Below are 15694 nucleotides of genomic sequence, written 5' to 3' on the forward strand. Positions count from 1 at the left end.
TTCAGCTCTAATCTCAGCATCTGCAGTCCTCTCTTTCTCCCCATAAATCAGTATGAACAAGCAAGTCTGAATGGGCTTTTTTCTTACATTTCCTCAAAGTCAGGGATGATCGTTCTAATGCCACTGGGCTAGTAATCCAGAACCCCAGGTTAATGCTGTCGGACATGGATGGAATCTACCATGACGGGTGGTTACATTTGAATTAAATTAAGAAGGAATTGAAGCTGATCTCATGGCAACCATATAACTACTGCCAAATGTCATTACAAACCATCCATTTCACTAATGTCTGACAGAGAAGGATATCTGCCATCCTTACTTGGTCTGGCCTACATGGGACTCCTGTCCCGCATGAATGTTGTTGACACTTAATTGCCTTCTGGCCAATTAGAAATGAAGCAACAAATGGTGACCTAGCCAGCCACACGCACGTCCCATGAATGGAGGAAATGAGGAATTCACTTCTTTATCCAGCTTTCTCCCAGTCAGCATAAATATGTTTCTCTTCAGCCATTTATTTCTAATTCAGGCAGTGACTTCCAAACCTTAACTATTGCCTATTCAAGAAAGTTTCTCATCTTCTCTTCATTACTTCTGATGAGGATTCACTTTAAGCAGAAAATATTTATCCCTGTCCAGACCAGCTAGAACCCTCATGACTTTGAACAGCTCGATCATATCTCTGCTCAACTTTCTCTTCTCCAGGAGAATCAGTCTCAGTGTTCCTAACTCATACAAAAAAGGCTAGCACTGGGAATGATGGAATATGATGAACTTGGTGAATCCAGCAAAGACCCATGAGGGACTGATCATGACTGAGTGGCTAAATGTCATTCTAACTCCATCGCCAAGTTTGCTGACAACACCACCGTTGTACGCCAGATCTTAAGCAACAACAAGATAGAATACAGGAAAGAGCTAGAATGCTAGGTGGCGTGGTGTAAAGATATTAATCTCTCCATGTTAGCAAAATGAAACAGCTGGTCACTGACTTCAGGAAGCAAGGTGGAGGGCATGCATCAACAGAGCTGAGGTGGAGATGATCAAGAGCATCAAGTTCCTAGGAGTGACAATCACCAGCAATCTGTCCTGGTCCATCCATGTTGATGCGACGGTTAAGAAAGCACAACATTGTCTCTACTTGCTCAAGAGGCTAAAGAAATTCAGCATGTCTGTAAACATTCTGATCCATTTTTATAGGTGCACCATAGAAATCATTCTGTTGAGATGTATCATGGCTTGGTGTGGCAACTGCTTTGCTTAGGACCGTATGAACCCACACAGAGTTGTGCACACAGCCCAGTCCATCACACAAGCCAACCTTCCATTCATTGACTCTACCTTTCTTTCCTGCTGCCTTGGATCATCAAAGACCCCTTCCACTCCAGTTATAATCTCTTCAGTCGGGCAGAGGATCAAAAAGTGTAAAGGTGTGTGCCAACAGGCTCAAGTACAGCTTCTTCCTTACTGTTATTGGTCTTCTGGGTAGACTCTCAAATATTGAATTTAATATTGACTTCACTCTCTGTGCACCTTCTCTTCAGACATATGCACTTGCGCATGGTATGATCTGCCGGTATTGTGTGTAAAACAAAACTTTGACATGTATCTCGGCACATGTGACCAGAACATATGAAACGCTCTCTCGTGCCTTAAGTGCTCAGTGTTATTCCTGATCCATGTAATTCCAGTCCACAGTTTATCACCTGCTGGAGGCGGCCATCTTTGTGAGGGGCAGGCGGCCGGATGTGACGATAGTGCGGAGCGGAAGGCCTGCGAGTTGGAAGATCATAATCGCTGTTTCAGGTCAACGACCATTTTGTTCAATTAATAATAAAAGCAGTTAATGTTTTTTCTGAAAAATTGGAGATATGGGACGGCCATTCGGGGGTTTGTACCCATTCGGCCCATCCTGTTGCTGCTGGCGGGAAACTTGGGCTCAAATCCAATCACATTAGGGGAGGGGCTTCTCCAGAGGTTGGCTTCGAGAAACTTCTGCCGTTTCCACCCAACACCCCCCAAAATAAACCCCAAAAACCTCCAAACCCCCACTAAACCTCAGAGAATCTTCCATGCAATACACCATTGAGATCAGCCCTCTGACCTAATTCACAGGTGATCCATCTCCAATCACTGATTTACTTTGACTTTTGGTCTGAAAAGAACTGTCTTCAGGTATCTCCATGATATCTGTGACACAGGGGCTCAGTGGTTGGCACTGCTGCCTCACAGAGCCAGGTACCCAGGTTCCAATTCCAGCCTTGGGCCTCTGTCGGTGTGGGTTTCCTCCCACAGTCACAGGTTAGGGTGGATTGGCCGTGCTAAATTGCCCATAGTGTTAGCTGCAATAGTCAGGGGAATATGTGGAGCAATAGGGTAGGGGAATGGGTCTGCGTGGGTTCCTCTTTGGAGGGTCGGTGTGGATTTGCAGGGCTGAGGGTTTCCACGCTGTAGGGATTTTTTGAAACTCGTCCTCCACCCAAACCGCCCTTATTCTCACCCTCACCCTCTTCCTCTGGTCACCCTATTCCCTCTCTTTCCAACAACAATGCGACATTTGGATGACAATGGTCATTGGTTGGGTTCTATGTAGTTGGAGAAAGTGAGGACTGCAAATGCTGGGGATCAGAGGCGAGAGTGTGGATAAGCACAACAGGTCTGGCAGCATCCAAGGAGCAGAAGAATCGACGTTTCAGGCATAAGCCCTTCATGAGGAAGGTGGTCATTGCTTGGTCTCTCCATTACCAAGACGATGTTCCTCTGATTCTGCAGTGAGCAGGATGTTATCTCAGGAGAGAAGGATCAGTCAGTTTAGGTGAGTTGGCAGGATGGCTGATTTGCAATGCAGAGTGATGTGGTTACAATGGAGAGGGTTCAAAGAGATTTACTAGGATGTTGCTGGGTATGGAAGGTTTGAGTTAAGGATAGGCTGGGATTTTTTTCACTGGCATGTAGGTTGAGAGGTGACCTTAAACTTTCTAAAGTCATGGGTGGTGTATTTGCCTTAGAATGGTGGATTTCAAGACTGGGGCCACATTTTTAAGGTGTGATGAGAGAGATTTAAAAACGACATGAGGGTCAAATCTTTTATACAGGGTGGGTTCACGTGTGGAATGAATTTCCTGACAAAGTGGATGTGGGGACGATTACAACGTTTAAAAGACATTTGGATAAATAAATACATGAACAGTAAAGGTTTGGAAGGATATGTGCCAGGAGCAGGCAGGTGAGACTAGTTTAGTTTGGCAACATGGTTGGACCAAAGGGTCTTTTTCCGTGCTGTGTGACTCTCTGCCTCTCCTACTCAATCTCTCCCCTGACCTGAGGGGTGGTGACCCTCAGATTACATTCACTGGCAATTGTCGCTCTTTCCAATGAGTGAGCAGATATGGAACTCAAAGTTTGTGAGAAGAATTGTAGCTCGGGTGCTCGTTGTTGTGGTTCTGTTCGCCGAGCTGGAATACGGATATGGAACTACGGCGAATTAATTGATCTGATGAGTTACAATTGTGGCTGAGTCATCAGTGAGCTTGTCCAGTTAGCAACTTCCGATGGCAGGAAGGTCATTGGTGAAGCCAAGGAGGAGCCTCCTTGACAGTGACACTTTGTGTAAGGAGAAAAATTACAGCAATGTCCAGCAGCATGAGGTTGGCATAAAGGGGTGAGGTTGAGGATGATTGGGCCAAGCACACTGCCTTGAGGAACATTTACAGCAGTGACCTGAGGATGAAATGATAGGTCTCCAACAAACAGAACTGTCAAAGATTGTGCATTGGTCCATTATTCTTGACCTGAGTAAGGCACAACAGAAAGAGACAAGGAGGATTATTTTAAAATGGAGTAGAAATAGAGACTCAAATATTTTCTTGCAAGGATTCCAGAGAGTGTGTTTGAAGGAGGAATTATTCTGAATGTTGAAGTCCGAGTCAGCAAGCTGTTAGGCTCCAGGTAGCTGTGGTGCAGCAAAACTGACAATGGTCAATGCAAGGATTTCAAATGCAATGAACTGAAGGAACCAGTGAACAGGACTTCCCGCCACTTCATTCTCCTGACTGGATTGTAACCCAGCATGTGCACTGGATTCAACGTACAGAGGAACCTCGATTATTTGGCATTCGATTACCCGAACATCGGATTATCCGGCAAGATAGCAAGGTCCCGATGCTTAGCTAACCTGTGTTATCCAGCATTCAATTATCCGGAATTCGATTAACTGAATGAATTACTGTCCGTCTTTGTCCTTAGGATAGTCGTTCTCCAAACGCTAGATGGAGCCTTCTTCCACAGTAGGAAAACTGGTTGTAATTATGGCATTGAGCCACATGATGGCACTGCCAACTAACACCCAGACTTCAGCCACCAAAATTCACCTTTGAATTTTGACAGCACTGAAAGTGGCCCTTCAGCCCACCATGTCCACGCCAATCATTCAACATGCATCTATTCTAATCCTGATTTCCAGCATTTCAGTTACTCATCTCAGTAATTTTAAAAGTCTTCAGGGGTCCTATCTCTACCCCTCCTTTAAGGCAGTGAATTCCGGATACCCAGAACCTCACAGAAAGGGAGGGTAATAGGGGCTAAAGGAGATTACAGGAAAAGGGATGGTAGAGTGCTCGGAAAGGAATTGAACAGAAGGATGAAAAGTTTTAAAGTGAGGGATCTCATAAACAGTAGTTCATGAGCAATTGAGTCGGTGAATGAGATTTGGGTTGATTAAAATAAAATAATATTGGATGAGCTCAGTGTACAGCTCTGTTCCTTAAATGCCAATGGCTGCTTAATCACCATTGAGTTTTTGATCTTAAACTGATCAATTCTTGTTGTTCCTTCTTTGGCTCAGTATCATCTTGTCTTTCAGGGCTCTGTGATGTTTCCTGTGGAGGGAGAGAGGAGAATAGTCCCTTAATCTCACTGTTCAATACTTTGCTCATTCAACCCAAAGTGTTCTTTGCCACTCCAACTCCCTGATCTCTTGACTTTTAGACTTAGTCAACTTTCATCCTGCTTTTCATGCTATCTCACTCTCAATTTCTGTTTCCCTCTCTCTTATTATTCCTATCTCTCATGTCTGTAATTCTCTTTGATTGTCTCTTTCTCCCAATTTTACTTGCTCACTGTTTCTCTCTATCTCACTGTCTTTGTTTTTGTTGCTCACTGTCTGTTTCTCTCTGTTTGTTCCTTTTCGCTTCTCTTGATGGTTTCTGACCCAAGCATTCTGTTTCTGTTGCACTGTTTCCCAATATATTTCTGTCTTTCATGATGTGATTCTCTCTTCCTCACTCTGTCACTCTGATTGACCCTCTGTTTGTTACTGTCTCCTTATTAGACTCTGTCCCACTAACTTTCTGACCTGCATCTGCTTCTTTGACTGTCTGTGTCTGTCACATCTGTGTCTTTGTCCACTACTAGAAACAAAAAGAGATTGTTTGGCTCCTTAAGCCTGCTCCACCAGTCAATGATTTGTCATTCCTCATGTTCTCTCTCCCACCCTTTCTGTGTAACCCTTGATTCCTTGACTGATCAAGAATAAATTATAGACAATGACTCTGCCCCACAGCTTTCTGTGGCAAAAAGTTCCAAAGACACTCAATCCTCTGCGAGAAGAAATTCCTCATCCCACGTCTTAAATTGGCATCCCTTTATTCTGAGACAATGCCCTCTGGTCTGAGATTGTCCCATGAAGGGAAACACTTTCTCAGCATTTATCATGTTAAGCCCCTTATGAAAACTGTCTGTTTCAATGACCAGCGAGTAGGGTCAATCTGTTTGACTTTTGCTGGTAAGTCAATTCCTCCATCCTCTGATCAATCCTAGTCAACTTTCTCTGAAGTACGTGCAATGAAATAATTTGCAGACTTTTCATCCCCTGTTTAGGTGACATCTTCAGTGCTTTCGAGCTTCCAATGAAAGGCCTTGCTGTGCTGTGTCTTCTAGAATTTATTTGGTTCCATTCCTGCTGCTTCTGGTTGCTAGTTCCAGTTGTTCATTGCAGTGATCAGCATATTGAGTCGAGGTCAATGTGTTTATTGATGAAGGCCATAGATGAGTGCCATGCATTTAGAAATTCTCTGACTGTCCTCTGTTTAGCTTGTCCCATAATCATAGTGTTGTCCCACTCAAACTAATGGTCCTTGTCATCTGTGTGTATAGCACAGCTGGTTGTGGCATTTAATGGCTAGTTGGTGTACATGGATGCGGATTGCTAGTTGTCTGCCTGTTTGTGCTGTCTAGTGTTTCGTGCAGTCTTTGCATGAAACTTTGTAAACTATGTTTGTCTTTCAGATGATGAGTATTGGGTCTTTTGTTCCAGTGAGTTGTTGTCTGAGCAAGGCTGTCGATTCATTGCCTGTCATGAATGCGAGTGTGGAGAACACACAAATTCGACTGGGACAAGACTGTGATAATAGGACAAGCTAAAAGAGGACAGCCAGAGAATTTCAGGAGGCATGGCACTCATCTATGGGCTCCATCAATAATGCATTGACTTCGACCCAATATACAGACCACTGCAGCGAACAATTGGAATCAGCAACAGGAACGGAACCAAATAAATGTCAGAGGAGTCAGCACAACAGTGCTTCACAGGAGGTTCCACAGCACTGAAGATGTCACCTACACAGGGATGAAACGTCTGCAAATCAACTTCCCAGCTCAACCCATACACACAACTATGGCAACTGGTGTTTAGTGGCTAGCTGGTGTTTGTGGATGTGAATTGGTAGTTGTCTGCCTGCCAAGTTACAAGTCTTCACGCAAACGTTGAATGAAATAATAGCAATTCTTTCATAAGAGGACCAAAACTGCTCTCAGTACTCCAGATGTGGTTTCACCAGCACCTTGTACAGCTGCAGTAAGACTTTCCTACTCTTATACTCCAACCTCCTTGAAATAAGGGCCAACACTCCATTGGCCTTCCTGATTACCTGCTGCTCTGGTGTGTGGGTTTACTGTGTACCCCCAGTCTCTTGGTGTTGCAATTTTCCACAGTTTTTCTCCATTTAAATCGTACTCTATTCTTTTGTTCTCTTCTAAAATGAACCACCAGAGGGCATAGGTTTAAGGTGAGAGAGGAAGAATTTAAAAGGGACCTAAGGGGCAACTTTTTCATGCAGACAGTGGTGCGTATATGGAATGAGCTGCCAGACGAAGTGGTGAAGACCAGTACAATTACCATATTTAAAAGGCATATGGATGGGTGTGTGAATAGGAAGGGTTTAGAGGGGTATGGGGCAAGTGCTGGCAAATGGAACTAAATTAATTTAGGATTTCTAGTCGGCATGTACGAGTGAGATTGAAGGGTCTGTTTCATTGCTGCACATCTCTATGACTCTATAACTTCATATTTTCCCATATTCCATTTGCCAGCTTGTTGCCTTTTTACTTAAAGTGTCAATTTTTATCTCTAAACTTTGTATCACTTTTATGGGCTCCATCAGTAACACATTGACCTTGACCCAATATACCGCCACTGCAATCTTTCCACCTACTTTTGTGTCGTCTGTAACATAGCCACAGTATGTTCACTTCCTTCCTCCTAGTCGTTAATATATGTTGTAAACAGTTGTGGTCTCAGCACTGATCCTTATGGAATCCCACTGGCCAACAATCTGAAGAAAGTCCCTTTATCCCCACTCACTGTTACCTGTCCTTGAGCCAATAGTTTATTTATGCCAATATACTACCTCCAATACAGTGAGCTTTTATCTTCTGGCTTCGTCTTTATTTGAGGTATCCTGCTGAATACCTTCTGGAAATCTAAATACAACACATCCACTGGTTGTCTTCTGTCCACTCTGGTTGAGACTTCCCGAAAAGCTCTAATAAATTAGTTAGACACGATTTTCCTTTCATGAAGTCATGTTGACTCTGCTTGATTAGATTATGATATTCCAAATGTTCTGCTATCACTTTGCTAATGATTGATTCTAAAACTTTTCCAAAAATAGATATTTGGCTAATCAACCACATTTTGTTTCCTCCCTTTTTGAATAGGGGTGCCATATTTTTGGAAAACTACAATCAAGGCATCCATCACCTTTGTAGCTACCACTTTTCAGATCCTAGGATGCAAGCTAAAAGAGCCAGGAAACGTATCTGCCCTTGGCCCCATTAGTTTGTCTAATACGAGTTCTCTTGTGATGGTGATGGTACCAACTGTTGGGGGCTAACACTGACTTTTGCCTCCTTATATGTTTTTTCTTTAATATTCTGCTTCAGGCCATAATATATAGGAGCAGAATGAGGACTTTCAGCCCATCGAGTCTGCTCTGCCATTCATTCAAAGCTGATGTGTTTCTCAACCTCATTCTCCTCCTTCTCCCCATAATCATTGAGCCCCATGCCAATCAAGGAACTATCAATCTCTGTCTTAAATACACTGAATAACTTGGATTGCACAGCCTTCCGCGCCAATGAGTTTCATACATTAACACCCTCTGGCTGAAAGAATGCCTTCTCCTCTCAGTTTTAAAGGTTCGTCCTTTCATTCTGAGGCTGGGCCTTCGGGTCCGAGTCTCACCTACTATTGGAAACATCTTCACCACATCCACTCTATCCAGACCTCTTAGATTCCTGTAAGTTTCAATGAAATCCTTCCTCATCCCACTTAACTCCATCGAGTACAAATCCAGAATTCTCAACCATTTCTCAGGTAACAAGCCCTTCATCCTGGCGTGAATCTTGTGAACCTCCTCTGGGCTCCATCTAACTTCAGCACTTCCTTCCTTTGATATGAGGCCCAAACCAGGGTCTGATCAGACTTTTCTACAGCATCAGCAATACATATTAGCTGTTATTCTAGCTTTCTTGAAATGAATGCTACCATTGCATTTTCCTTCCCAACTGCTGTCTACAAAATCTATTTAGATATAACATTGAACACCATTTCCATCTAATATAAGCATTTTTCTTTTAAACCCATGATAAAGCATCCGTGATATTATTATGATCTGCAACATGTACAAGCTGCAAATTAAATGCTTTTAAAATGAGACTCAAATGAAATAATCTGGTGTTCTTGTCCCTAAGTCTTTCCAGAAATGTCAAGGATTTTGATTGGGGTATACACAATCATCTCTGATGCACTGTTTGCAGCATGAACATTAAAATGTTGTGAGGCCATTACCAAACTCAGTAACTCTTTATCAATGGTTGAAATTTTCTTTTCCGGTGGATATTGAGTTTTTTTGAAAAATAACCAATTGGCCTTTCTATTCCACAACCATCCTCCTGTAACAACACAGTTCCAACGCCTACATCACTTGTGTCGATGGCAACTTAGAAAGGATTCAAAACATTTGGCATGGCGAAAACTGGTGCGATGGTTAACACTGCTTTCAAATTCTCAAATGCCTCCTGGCTTTGTTCTATCCACCAAAATTTCATATTCTTTATTAATAAATCTGACAATGGTGCCACAACGCTACTAAAGTTTAGTACAAATTTCCTGCAGAATCTGCTCAATTCTAAAAACCGTAGCACTTCCTTCTTTGAGGGTGGTTTTGGGAATTCCTCAAAAGCCTTTGTCTTCACATTCCTTGGTGTCATCCATCTGCATCTGATATTGTGCCCTAAGAATGTCACTTCCACCATCGCAACTTCTGTTTCTGCCAGGTTTAAGACCAACTTTGCAGTTGTCATCTCTCAAAGAGCTCTGCCAAATGCTCCACGTGATCTTTCCATGAATGGCTGAAAGTCACTAAACAGCACAATTAGTCAATCCTGCAACAACCCTGTTCATAAGCCTTTGAAAAGTTAATGGTGCATTTTCTATTCCAAAAGGTATTACTTTAAATTGATGTCGCTCATTTGGGGTTAGAAAAACACAAACTTCTTTTGCTCACTCTGACAAAGATACTGCCAGTAACTGAAAATTTGTGATGTGAGTGGCTTGTCCTTCTTTTTTCACATAATCCTCCAGCCTTGGAATTGGCTATCTCATCTAGGCAGAATCATTGAGTACCATAAGGTTGGGAACCAACACATACTTGAGGGGGACCAGTATCCTTGTGGATATGTTTGCTGGAGCTGTTGGGGAAGCTTTGAACTAGGTTGGCAGAGAGGTGGGAACCAGAGCATCAGGTCAGAAGATGCAGCAGTTGGTGTAAACATAGATGCAATGAGCAGAGAGACTGTGAGAAGGATAGACGAAAATGGCAAGAGGTTGGGAGTCCAAGCAGAGATCAGAGCAAACGTTAGAAAGTAAAATTGGACAAAAGAATCATATGCCAAAAGACAGAGAGATTGAGAGATTTGAAGCGGACAATGAGTATAAAGTCAGTTTATCTGAATACTGATCGTATTCGAAACAATGTCGATAAACTTGTGCGAATGAGTATAAAGGGGTATGATTTAGTTGCCACGACAGAAACATGATTGTAGGGTGATGATGATTGGAAACATTTTTATAAATATATAAATTGAAAAAGGGTGGCTAAAGTAGACGTCGGTCCCTTGCAGGCTGAGAGTGAGGAATTAATATTGGGTAATGCTGAAATAGTCAAGGCCTTGAATCACTGTTTTGTGTCAGTCTTCACAATGGAAGCTGTGTCTAATGTGCCAAAGAATGACATTAAGGACACAATAGGAGCTGAGGACCTCAATCCACTAAAGAGGTAGTGTTGAGCAAACTTGAGGGTTTAAAGGTAGATAAGTCCCTGGTCCTCACGGAATGCATCCCAGGGTGCTGAATGAAATATCAGAAGTTATAGTGGATGAGCTAGTGGTAATTTACCAAAATTCACTGGACTCCAGGCAGGTCCCGGCAGACTGGAAGACAGCAAATGTCATGCCACTGTTTAAAAACAGGTGTGGGCAAAAAACAGGTAAATATAGGCAAGTTAGCTTAATATCTGTAGTTGGGAAAATGCTGGAGGCTATTAGTCAGGAAGATAATTGTGAGACATCTAGATGGAAAGGGTTCCATCAGGCAAACGCAGCATGGATTCAGGAAGGGAATCAGAGTGTTTGACAAACTTACTGGAGTTCTTTGAGGATGTGACAGGTGCGGCAGATGGAGGGGATCAGGAGGATGTTGTATACTTCAGTTTCTTGAAGGCATATGAGAAGATGCTGCATAAAAGACTCATTCTGAGATAAGAATGCTTGGAGTTGTGGGGAATTATTAGCATGGATAGAAGACTTGTTAACCAATAGAAAACAGAGAGTTAGGATAAATGGGTTTGTTTTGGTTGGGGATCAGTGGTGAGAGGGGTGCCTGAGGGATTGGTGTTGGGCCCACAACTGTTCATGTTATATATCAATGATTTGGAACAGGAGGCCGAGTGTAACGTATCCAAGTTTGCTGATGACACAAAATTGAATGGAAAGGCAAACTGTGCAGAGGATGTGGAGGGTCTGCAGAGAGATTTAGATAGTTTAAATGAGTGGACAAGGGTCTGGCAGATTGAGTACAATGGTGGTAAATGTGAGGTTATCCACTCTGGAAATAAAAAATAGTGGGTCAGAGTATTACTTAAATGGTGAAAGAGTGAAGTGTGCTGTTTGGCAGAGGGAATTGGGAGTGCTCGTACATGAATCACTACACGTTGATTTGCAGGCACAACAGGTAATTGGGAAGGTAAATGGAATATTGGCTTTCATTGCTAGTGGGTTGAAGTTAAGAGCAGAGAGGGTCTGCTGTAATTGTACAAGGTGTTGGTGAGGCCACACCTGGAGTATTGTGCACTGGTCTCCTGATTTGAGGAAGGATATACTGGCTTTGGAGGTGGTGCAGAGGAGGTTCACCGAGTTGATTCTGGAGATGAGCGGGTTACTCTATGAGGGGAGGTTGAGCAGCCTGGGACTGTACTCACTAGAATTGAGAAGAATGAGAGGAGATCTTACAGAAACATATAATTATGAAAGGGATAGACAAGATAGAGGCAGGCAAGTTGTTTTCACTGGTGGGTGAGACTAGGACAAGGGGACGTGGCTTCAAGATTAGGGGGAGTAGATTTAGGGCAGAGATGAGAGGGAACTGCTTTTTCCAGAAATTAGTGGATCTATGGAATTCTCTGCCCAAGGAAGCAGTAAAGAAAACTTCATGAAAGATATTCAAGACACAGTTGGACGGGTTTTTGCATGGTAGGGGAATTAAGGGTTATAGGTAGAGTAATAGATAGATCAGCCATGATTTTAATGGTAGAGCAGGCTCAACAGACCAAATGGCCTGCTCCTGCTTCTATTACTGTGAAACTATGATTGGCAAACTCCACTTGCTTTAACTCATTTTCATGATGTCTTCTTGGAGCATCACTTCCACTTCCTTCTGGACCTGTGCTCCTTTGAGGGGATTAAGCCTGCAGAGCCTATAGAACAGCATTCCTGACGTCAACTGCATGTAGTGTGGCATTAGTCCTCCCCACTCTATTTCTACATAGATCTTCATATCACTACGATAAGTCTTTCCATTCAGTTCTCTGTTCTGGGACAGATAGCTCACTACCTTATCCCATTCCTTAAAGACTTCCTCATTATTCAATTTATTCTGAGACACATTAAAATCCAAGTCATCTTGTAACTAACACCTGTTTTTCCGGTTCCCTTTCCCTGTCTAGTAATGTTTCAACATGTTCACATGACATACACAATATCGAGCATCTTTACCAGATAATTCATCTGACCTAACTGATAGGGACCACTGAACCTTGCTTTGAAGGTTACCTAACATTGGTAACCACACCAATACTTTATCCCCCATGGGCAAACATACAAATTTGATTTCTTATCTGCCTCTTGCTTCATTCGGTTCTGGGCCACCTTCCAATGTTGTTTTGTTAATTCACTGACTCTGATTAATCTCTCTCTCAGCTCAGATAAATGATCCAACTGTAAGATCTCTGACTTTGGACCTATCAATTTTTTAAAAATTAAATTTTAAGGCCTCTGAGTTTATATACGAATATCAATTCAAATGGAGTAAATTGAGTTGATTCATTTGAAGCGTCTCTACTAGCAAATTATATAAATGGGATACATTTATCCCAATCATTTGGGTAATCCTGGCAATAAGCTTGCAACAAGGTCTTCAGGGTCTGATGCCACCTTTCCAGTGCTCCCAGGGATCAGGGTGGTACCCACTTGTTTGAAAGAGTTCGCTGCCTAAACTATCTATGACCTTCTTAAATAATTTGGCAGTAAAATTGGGGACCCTTGGTCTGATTGAATCTCCCTGGGTAATTCATAACGGTTAAAGAAAGCAACAACTCCTCCACAACCTTTTTTGACTTGACAATTCGTAATGGAATTGCCTCCAGAAACCTGGTAGACACATGCATTACGGTTAACAAATACTGGTTCCCACCTTTGGTTTCAGTGAGGGGACCTACAACAATCAATTATACCTGTGTAAAAGGTTCGGAAAATGCGGGAATTGGCATCAAGGATGCTGGATTTATCACTGTCTGTGGCTTTCTACCATCTGACAAACATGACAGGTATGGCAAAATTCAACCACCTCTTTATATAATACAGGCCAATAAAAATGCTTCTGTATCTTAACCTGACTATTCCTCAATCCTACATGTCCGCCTACAGGTAAGTGTTTGTCTGTCACCTGCAATAATTCCTGTCTGTATTCTATCGGCAACTTAAGATTTTAGCCTTCAGGTAATAGCGTTCTGGAATACCCTCTGATTCCTCTCTGAGTAGATTTTATGATATAAATCCTTTATTGTCTCATCTTTTTGTTGTAATTCCATTAATCTTTCAAAACTAAACACCTCTGCATGATACTCTACCTGTTTTGGTTTTTCCTTTACCAGCTCATCAAATAGCATCTGTTAACTGGACCTCAACTCTTTCATCTTTCTCTTTTGTTTTCCCTTCTAGTTTTAACTTTTGGCTGTGGAATCTTGTCACCACACAGTCTGGAAAACTTCAAGGGTATTTTTCTTTTAACTCCTCAGTTCCTTGATTTTCTTTTAGCTTTTCCACTACTATGGGCATCACACCCACTGTGATCCAGCTATATCATTTCCAAGAATAAACCGGATTCATAGAATAGCCAATTTTTCCACTCCCACTGTGACTTCCCCAGTCTTGATTGGACTTTCTAGATTTAGCTTGCAAAGGGAACACTACTCCTCTCTCCATTTATTCCACAGATTACCACTTCCTCAGGCAATATTTCAGAAGGAATGCAAATATATTAGAGACAGACTAGCACCTGTACCTCTCAATATTTAAATTTCATTACCTATGTCCCCCTGTACTACCTGAGTAAATCGTACCCACACAGGTGAAGTCTTTGAAAAGATCAGGCCCCATCTTACAATCCAGTCTAGAACTAAGCTGTGCACTCTCATGCAGTTCCTCGACTTTTCTTGCAATTTCCTTTACTATCTCAACTAATCCCATTGGTTTAGACTCTTCTACCACATCCCTTTTCCTAGTGCCTTTCTTAACCCACCAGCACTGTGATTTTGTGTGTCCCACTCTATGACAGTGAAAACATCTGAGGTCTTTCACCTCTTTTCCACCCTCTTGGGTTCCTTTTTTCACCTGCAATAGGTGTTCTCAATGTGGTCTACTTCTTGCTTTTCTTTAATGATCTCCCTCTTTCCCAATTTTTATGCCTTACAGAAGGAAATTGCTGTCAGAATCTAGATTTTGATTTATGCACTTATGTATTCATCTGCCAACTCTGCAGTTCTTCTCACTGTTTAAACTTTCAGTTGCTCAACATAAAATCTTATCATTTCTGAACGTGAGTTTTTAAACTCTTCCAGAAGAATAATATCTCTAAGATCCCCATATGCCTTTTATATCTTTAATGCTGTCATCCATCTATCGAAGTGCTCTGTTTAATTTTTTCAAACTCGATAAAACTCTATCCTGCTTCTTATCTTAAATTTCGAAACTGTTGTTGATATGCTTCCGGTAGAAATTTGCAGGGATTCAAAATAGCCTTTTTTTACTTCTTCATATTCTCCTTACACCTCCTCTGGTAGTGCTACAAATACTGCGTTAGCCCTACCTACCAACTTGCTTTGGATCAACATTACCCACACAGTTACTGGCCAGTTAATTTGTGTAGCCAGTTTCTCAAAGGAAATAAAAAGGCTTCTACATTTTTAAACAAATTTTGGTAATGTTTGGACATATTTGTCTATATCCTGACCAGGCTGTTGGCCATGCTGAGTTTGCTTGTCAGCACTTCTAGCCTGTACTTTTACTTCTGTCATTTGAAGTATTTTTGTTTCAAGTTCCAAATCCATCTTTTCCAACCCAAACATTCTTTATCTTCTAATCAGTTTCCTTTGCTTTTAACCATAATTCAAACTGTTTCTGTTCCTTTCTTTTTCTTCTTTTATGTTTTAAGTTCACTTTCTAACTCTGCTTGTCTAACTTGCAAATTTTTTAAAACTCCAATGCACTTGACTTTCTCTGATACACCTAAATGCTTGGCTAACTCTGTTACAATTTCAGCTTTCTTATTAGCCTTAGTTAAACCCAATTTTAGCCCATTTGCTAATTCTGAAAGTGTGACCTTTTTCTGTCTTTTGAAACTTCCTTGGCAAATTTGGGAAGCATCTTTGACCCCCAGAACCTCTTCAGCAATGTTAAGAGCTATTTCCTCACTTTCAATTCAACCAACTACAAGCAACTGGAATGAAACAGATTTTCCACTTCTCACGTAAGTTTCATTTAAAGATCCAGGACTCTAGTGCCCAAATCTGTTTAAATCTGC

Source organism: Hemiscyllium ocellatum, chromosome 48 (genome assembly GCF_020745735.1).
Source record: "Hemiscyllium ocellatum isolate sHemOce1 chromosome 48, sHemOce1.pat.X.cur, whole genome shotgun sequence".
Classification (NCBI taxonomy): domain Eukaryota; kingdom Metazoa; phylum Chordata; class Chondrichthyes; order Orectolobiformes; family Hemiscylliidae; genus Hemiscyllium; species Hemiscyllium ocellatum.